This window comes from Diabrotica virgifera, chromosome 6, assembly GCF_917563875.1.
Source record: "Diabrotica virgifera virgifera chromosome 6, PGI_DIABVI_V3a".
In the NCBI taxonomy this organism is placed as follows: domain Eukaryota; kingdom Metazoa; phylum Arthropoda; class Insecta; order Coleoptera; family Chrysomelidae; genus Diabrotica; species Diabrotica virgifera.
The window spans coordinates 98,963,227-98,972,094 of NC_065448.1; positions in this window are offsets into that span (position 1 = coordinate 98,963,227).

The following is an 8,868-nucleotide window of genomic DNA, read 5'->3' on the forward strand; positions in this document are numbered from 1 at the left end:
TCGGACATCGGATCTGTGAAAATCCACCTTTACGCTATTTTTCCGAGTTGGCCAAATAGGGCTTTTCATTCACAGTCATTTGTTTCGAGCTTCTGTCATATTTTGTATAATCCGTGTATAATGTTATTATACACATATTATATAAAATATGACAGAAGCTCGAAACAAATGACAATCGATGAAAAGCCCTATCTATGATGTGTATAAGATCTTTGCATTTAGTAAGCGTATTCGCAGAGACAGTCAGGGACTGGTTGACGACAAGTGGAGCATGCCATGACTAATAGTCCGCGACAGGGTCCGCGAACTGACATATTAAAAAAAACTAAGTTTTCAATCTAATAGCACATAAAACAACATCCAAAAATGTTACTCTACCTACATCCTACCAGATTGAAAACAATGGGAACCTTCTCTGGTAACACCTCCGAGGCTTCTACAATTTGCAAGCCATAACGGATGCTGAGACTAAGGAAGATGAGGGAATTTTACAATTTATAATTCACGTCCCATCTGCTCAGCGCGGTAAAGTTCCAACGAGAATGGTTCCCTTCGTACTCAGTGGCGGCTGGTTAGAGGAGGCAAGGGAGGCTTAGCCTCGCCATAAAATTTTTTACACACGCTACACTGTTTTGTTTACTTTGCTATTTTGTTGTTCCAAATATTATTCTAACCCCACATACCAAATTTCAGCACAAAATTCGCACTTTAAGTTTTTTCATTATTTGTAGTCGGGATCCTAAAATCGCAGAGGAGGCTGCTGGCCGGAAAATCTCACTTGCTAATGCTCCGCGTAGCCCAGCAGCGCTTAAGGATGGTTTAAGGAGACCCTTTCTCCTTAGAGGTGCACATCGCTTAACGCACACGCTGCCCGGAGATCGGGCAAGTGAGATTTTTCGGCCAGCAGCCTCCTCTGCGGATTTTAGGATCCTGACTACAAATAATGAAAAAAGTAAAAGTGCGAATTTTGTGATGAAATTTGGTATGTGGGATTAGAATAATATTTGGAACAACTTGTTTAAATAACTTTTTCCGATATCTGTAATGCAAAGCAAAATATCGGTAATTTACCGTGTTTTTGCATTCGCAGAGTAAGCCGCTTTTAGAATTAAAAAAATTCAGTTGAGTATCTTAAACTATGTAAACCTTCAACCTGTATGGACTGCAAAACTTCAAATCTGTATTTATTTTGATATGCATATCTACTTACAGATATATATATATATATATATATATATATATATATATATATATATATATATATATATATATATATATATATATATATATATATATATATATATATATATATATATATATATATATAAACAAGGCTGAAATATTGGGGTAGCAGCAATCTCAAAGAAAACTCTTTATAATAGTTCCAAGCTTTCGAAAATGTTTATTTTCATCATCAGGGAAACTACAATCATAAATAGACAGTATTTAACAAATAGGCTAACTGAAATCAATAATAATTGCTATCTTTGTGTTACCAAAAATCCAGAACACCATAGTTTCCTCTCACTAAACCAGGTGTCGAGGATCCCCAAAAACACAAAAACAACAAAAAATTGTTTTGAGAAATGCAGAGTCAATACTTTCACTAAAAACACTGCACATCACAAAACAATCTTACTAAAGAGTTACTTATATGTTTGTACTTACATTATTTGAGGATGTTGAGCCTAGTTGTTAAACACTGACATATAAAACGAAATTTTGTCCTGGTACAAATCGTATATAAAAATTAAAATTAAAAACTATATATAAAAAATTGTTCTAAAAATCGAGTATAAATTGAAAAATGGTAAAATATTTTAAAAAATGATGTATGTCAAATGGCATTTTTGAAAATGTCTAACAAATGTTATATCGATTTTTATTAAATTTTGTTTGAATTCATACGGAAACGTCACTACCACTGAACCAATTATAATTATTTAATAAATGTTTTTTAAATTTTGAAATAGGAAAATTCCGAAATGAGAATAAAACAGTTTTAATCAATGCAAAGTTTTTTAAAAAGTAGATGTCTTTTTTATTATGTGATTTATATTGAAAAAATCTATAAATTATATATTAAATGAAAGAAGAATTTGAATTATTAAATTTAAATTGGTTATTTTTATCTAAGGTGAGTAAATAAGAATAAATTTCACTGAGATGTCTTACATCTGATTTTTTGTTTATTGAATTTTCTTCTTGAAAGATAAAAGCCATTTCCAAAAAGAGTCTTTTGTTATATGAGTTCTCAGAAGCTAGTACTTTAGTATATTGATAATCCATTGTATGACCCTCTTTGGAAACGTGTTCTGCTAAAGCACAACGTTCAGGATGTAGTCTAGAATCACTTTTATGTGATATTATTCGAGATGATAAAGTTCTCGAGGTGATACCAAAGGACCCAACTTCTTCTATTCAACAAAAATGTAATAAATTAATAAAATCACTAGTAGATACAAACCAAATAGATCCTAATACAAAAAAGAAACTTATGTGTTATAGTGGTATTTCACCAAAATTTTATGCTCTCCCTAAAATACATAAACCTACACTATCAGTACGTCCTATAGTAGCTTGTATTAATGCTCCTACACAGTTTTTGGCTTCTTTTTTAACTGATATATTGACTAAAGCTTATGACACTAATAATGATTACTACGTAAAAGATTCTTTTGAAGTTACTAACAAATTCAATAACTTTAAACTTCCACCTAATTATGTTATTGCAAGCTTAGATGTCGTGTCCCTTTTTAGTAATGTTTACTTAGATGCAGCTCTAAGAGCTATTAATAAAAAATGGTCTTCTATTCGTAACTTCTGTAACATTGAGAAAGACACCTTCTTAAATTTAATTAGCTTTTTATTTAATAACACATATTTTTCTTTTAATAATCAATATTATTCACAAAAATTTGGTACTCCTATGGGAGCGACAATTTCACCTATTATTGCATGTTATGTGATGGACGATTTGTTAGACGTAGTAATACCAGTACTACCTTTTGACCTTTGTTTTATTAAGAAATATGTTGATGACATAATACTTAGCCTACCTTCCAATGCCTTGGATGAAATCTTATTCATCTTCAACAGTTATGATCCTTACATTCAATTTACCTTAGAAAGAGAAGATGAAAATGGTACTCTACCCTTCTTAGATACTAAATTTATTCGTAATACTACTACAAACACCTTAATGATTGACTGGTACCAAAAACCAATAAGCTCAGGTAGGTATATGAATTATTGGTCATACCATAAATTTTCTCAAAAAGTTAATTTAATAAAACAAATGAAATCAAGGGTTTTAAAAATATCAGACAGCTCATTTCATAATACAAATCTAAAAATATTATTTAATATATTCACTGACAATTCCTATCCAAAAACCCTTATAAAGAAATTACTTTTTAACACATCTGACATCTCATACACAAATAATAATAGTATTAACAACCAAAATTTAAATAATCTTCCTAATGTTACAGAAAACCAGGAACCCATTAACTTTAAATATTTTTCACTCCCTTACATTAAAAACATCACACCAAAGCTATGCAGAATCTTTAATCAAATTAGTGGCATAAAAATAGCTAATAGTATCACATTATCTATAAACTCAATTTTTACTAGACTGAAAGATAAAACTCCTGCATTATCTTGTTCCAATGTAGTTTATAGTATACCTTGTCATAGTTGTAATATGAACTATATAGGTATCACCTCGAGAACTTTATCATCTCGAATAATATCACATAAAAGTGATTCTAGACTACATCCTGAACGTTGTGCTTTAGCAGAACACGTTTCCAAAGAGGGTCATACAATGGATTATCAATATACTAAAGTACTAGCTTCTGAGAACTCATATAACAAAAGACTCTTTTTGGAAATGGCTTTTATCTTTCAAGAAGAAAATTCAATAAACAAAAAATCAGATGTAAGACATCTCAGTGAAATTTATTCTTATTTACTCACCTTAGATAAAAATAACCAATTTAAATTTAATAATTCAAATTCTTCTTTCATTTAATATATAATTTATAGATTTTTTCAATATAAATCACATAATAAAAAAGACATCTACTTTTTAAAAAACTTTGCATTGATTAAAACTGTTTTATTCTCATTTCGGAATTTTCCTATTTCAAAATTTAAAAAACATTTATTAAATAATTATAATTGGTTCAGTGGTAGTGACGTTTCCGTATGAATTCAAACAAAATTTAATAAAAATCGATATAACATTTGTTAGACATTTTCAAAAATGCCATTTGACATACATCATTTTTTAAAATATTTTACCATTTTTCAATTTATACTCGATTTTTAGAACAATTTTTTATATATAGTTTTTAATTTTAATTTTTATATACGATTTGTACCAGGACAAAATTTCGTTTTATATGTCAGTGTTTAACAACTAGGCTCAACATCCTCAAATAATGTAAGTACAAACATATAAGTAACTCTTTAGTAAGATTGTTTTGTGATGTGCAGTGTTTTTAGTGAAAGTATTGACTCTGCATTTCTCAAAACAATTTTTTGTTGTTTTTGTGTTTTTGGGGATCCTCGACACCTGGTTTAGTGAGAGGAAACTATGGTGTTCTGGATTTTTGGTAACACAAAGATAGCAATTATTATTGATTTCAGTTAGCCTATTTGTTAAATACTGTCTATTTATGATTGTAGTTTCCCTGATGATGAAAATAAACATTTTCGAAAGCTTGGAACTATTATAAAGAGTTTTCTTTGAGATTGCTGCTACCCCAATATTTCAGCCTTGTTTCCTAACTGTTCAGCAAATATTATATACCTGTTATATATATATATATATATATATATATATATATATATATATATATATATATATATATATATATATATATATATATATATATATATATATATATATATAAGAAGGGGTTGAAGTTATTGGGTATGCAGCTGATTGAAAGCCAAGTGATACTCTGTTCAACAAATCATTATATTTCGACAATTTTCATTGTCATCATCAGATGAGAGCTACAAATATTTAAACATGGTACATTTTTTTTTTTTTTTTATAATACAATTTCTTTGTTAATTATGTCTTACTTGATTGAGGTTAGTGGCAATGATCTTCAACATCAAGTACTTTGCAGTATGAGACCGTGTGGGTTACAGCTTTGGTTGGTACTATATCCATTGAATTATTATAAATATTGTATAATTTACTGTCACAATAATAAAAGAACGAGCACAATACACTTTAAAATCAAAACAAAAACGTTTGTTAATCGACTGTCATTAAGGTTAAGTACCAGAATATCAAATATCGAATGTTGCTATTTTATGTGAGAAAATAATTAGTTCCATGTCACTAATGTCACAGAGGCTTATTTAATTGAAGTTTACTATACCGGTTGTCTCTTAGTTTTGAAATTTATTATTATATTTTATGTTATGTTAGTTATTTATTTGGGATGTGTGTTAATTTATGTTGTTTTTCCAGATTTAGTAAATAAGCGTAAATCTCACTCAGATGCTCGACATCTGATTTCTTATTTATCAAGTAATCAGTTTGGGTGATAAATGCCATCTCAAGGAAGAGTCTTTTGTTGAGGTTATTTTCCATTGCAAGGATCTTTGTTTCATTATAGTTGATTATATGTTGTTCGTCATGTACGTGTTTTGCAAGGGAGCATCTATCAGGGTATAGTCTACTGTCACTTTTATGTGATGCAATACGGCCTTTAAGATGTCTATTTGTCTGTCCAATGTATTGTTTGTTGCAACTTGCACAAGGAATACAATAGACGATATTCGATAACTGGTCTGTAGGTGTTTTGTCTTTGATCTTAGTGAAAATGGAACCGATTGTTAGAACTGTGTAATTGGCTATTTTTATATTCTCGTCAACTGATTTAAAAATTCGTGTAAGTTTCGGTGTTAAGTCTTGTATGAACGGTAATTTAAAGTGAGAGTGTAATTTGATTTTAAAGTGTATTGTGCTCGTTCTTTTATTATTGTGACAGTAAATTATACAATATTTATAATAATTCAATGGATATAGTACCAACCAAAGCTGTAACCCACACGGTCTCATACTGCAAAGTACTTGATGTTGAAGATCATTGCCACTAACCTCAATCAAGTAAGACATAATTAACAAAGAAATTGTATTATAAAAAAAAAATGTACCATGTTTAAATATTTGTAGCTCTCATCTGATGATGACAATGAAAATTGTCGAAATATAATGATTTGTTGAACAGAGTATCACTTGGCTTTCAATCAGCTGCATACCCAATAACTTCAACCCCTTCTTGCCTACCAGATCAGCTGTTACCTTAGAGGATATATATATATATATAACACCGGTTTATAGCGTCCTGCGCCTTCCGGTTCCTATTCTCCAGCCGCGTCGATCTGTCCAATCTCCTGGTCGGAGATCTCTCTCAGACATGGCTTTCTGGATTCCACTTATCCAGGTTGTTTTCGGTCTGCCCCTTTTCCTTCTTTCCGGGGGTTGCCATTCCATTATTAGCTTTGGGAGTCGATGTTCCTCCATTCTTTGTACATGGCCATACCAACAAAGTTGTTTTTGTTGGACTTCTTCAATTATGTTTGTTTTTCTATTCATAACATCTCGTACCCGTTCATTCGTTATATGTGAGACTCTGAAGATGCAGGCCGATCTTCGCCAGAAGTCCATTTCCAGTGCAAGCAACTTCTGTTCTGTTCGCTTATTCAGTTGCCAGGTTTCACATCCATACAGTACCACGCTTTTAAAGATGCTATTATAAAGCTGTGTTTTCTTTTCTTTTGATATGGTTTTTGACCAAAGTAGCGAGTTCAAAGCTCCTATTACCTTCTTTCCTTTCATAATTCTTTCCTCTATTTCGAATTCTGTCCTTCCACTTTGTTGGATTCTCGTTCCAAGGTATACATAATCAGAGCTTGGCTCGATAACCATATCATCCTCTAGATGTAACTCACTTTTCTGTCCTCCTATACACATATATTTGGTTTTCTTCATATTAACGTATAGGCCCCATTTTTTGTATTCTCGAAACAGCCGGTTTGTCATAAATATTAGATCATCTTTATCCTGGGCAATCACCACCTGATCGTCAGCAAAATGCAGTGTGTATAATGTTGAGTCGTCGTTTAGCTGTATCCCCATTCCAGAACACGATTTGCGCCACTTATGCAAGACCTCATTTATATATATAAATTACTTACAGAGATACAATTGTTAACAAATAAACGACACAAACTTTGGTAATACACTTTTACAATTATACTAAAGGCTGTATGACACTATGCATTTTCTTGTATCATTTCTAATATCGTTTCTGATATGTCAAAAAAATGTATAGTGTCATACACAGATACAAGAAACGATATCAGAAACGATACAAGAATTTGTGTCAGGCACAGATTCTTGTACAATAACTGCGCCAATTTCTGCGCAAAGAGCAAAAACGTAAAACCTGCTGGTAAAACTTCTAAATCTCATAATGGCGGCTGAAAATGAGATCATATGATTTATGTCTTGATAAATTTATTTGTGTTTTGTAGGTATTATTTATAAATATTTTATTGATACTTAATATACCGTTTGGTATGGACTACTGTTCTACTAATAACCATATATTTAGAATAACTTTGGGTTTCATATTGCATAATTTTTTAATAGAGGAAAATACAATAGTTCCAATTTGGATCAAACTGAAGATAATTATAATGCAAATATTTTAGCACAAATATCAAAACAAAATAAAAAACACAAATAATCAACAGTCAACGTAAAAATTCTAGTTATTATAACAATAAAATATTTGTTTTTAAAAGTTTATAAATTTTATAAAATCCTTAAAATCAGCTGTAGACGCAGTACTACCATACCAATGTAAGGTGACAGGGTGACAAACAAAATTTCGACCAATCACGTGCCGAATTTCATACAGTTTTCGATACAAGAACTTGCATAGTGTCATACAGGGCACAAATGTACATACAATAAATGATACAAGAAAATGTATACAAAAAACGATATCAGAAACGATATTAGAAATGATACAAGAAAATGCATAGTGTCATACAGCCTTAACTATTTTTAAAATGATATGTGATATTATGAAATAATTATGAATTATGATGATATTATAAAATGTAAATAAAAAATGGTGAAAAAAATGGGGCCTTAAATTAGATTTTTTTGGCGGATTTTTTTTGCTAGTGCAAATTTCTCTAGATAATTTACAGTTAGGTATAGCCTCCCATATTGAAAAAATCACGAGCCGCCACTGTTCGTATTCCAATCAGAGTAAACATGTAAATCAAAAATGAATAACCATTTTCAATTTCGTTGCAACACGAAACTACAGCCGCATCATTATTCCAGTTTAATCAGAGAGTGCAGCAAGTACCTCTACCGGTTTCAAAACTTATTAGTCTCTCATCAGGAGGCACATATTCTGCTCTCTCTGACCCAACTAGGACAAACCCGGCGTACAGTCACGGATTGCAACGAACGAAATAACAGGGATGCTCTAGCGGCAACTGCTAGAAAAAAACTAAGTTTTCAATCTAATAGCACATAAAACAACATCCAAAAATGTTACTCTATATCCTACCAGATTGAAAACAATGGGAACCTTCTCTGGTAACACCTCCGAGTTTTCTACAATTTGCAAGCCATAACGGAGGTGTTATCAGAGAAGGTTCCCATTGTATTCAATCTGGTAGGATGTAGAGTAACATTTTTGGATATTGTTTTATATGCTATTAGATTGAAAACTTAGTTTTTTGCTAGCAGTTGCCGCTAGGGCATCCCTGCTATTTCGTTCGTTGTAATCCGTGACTGTACGCCGG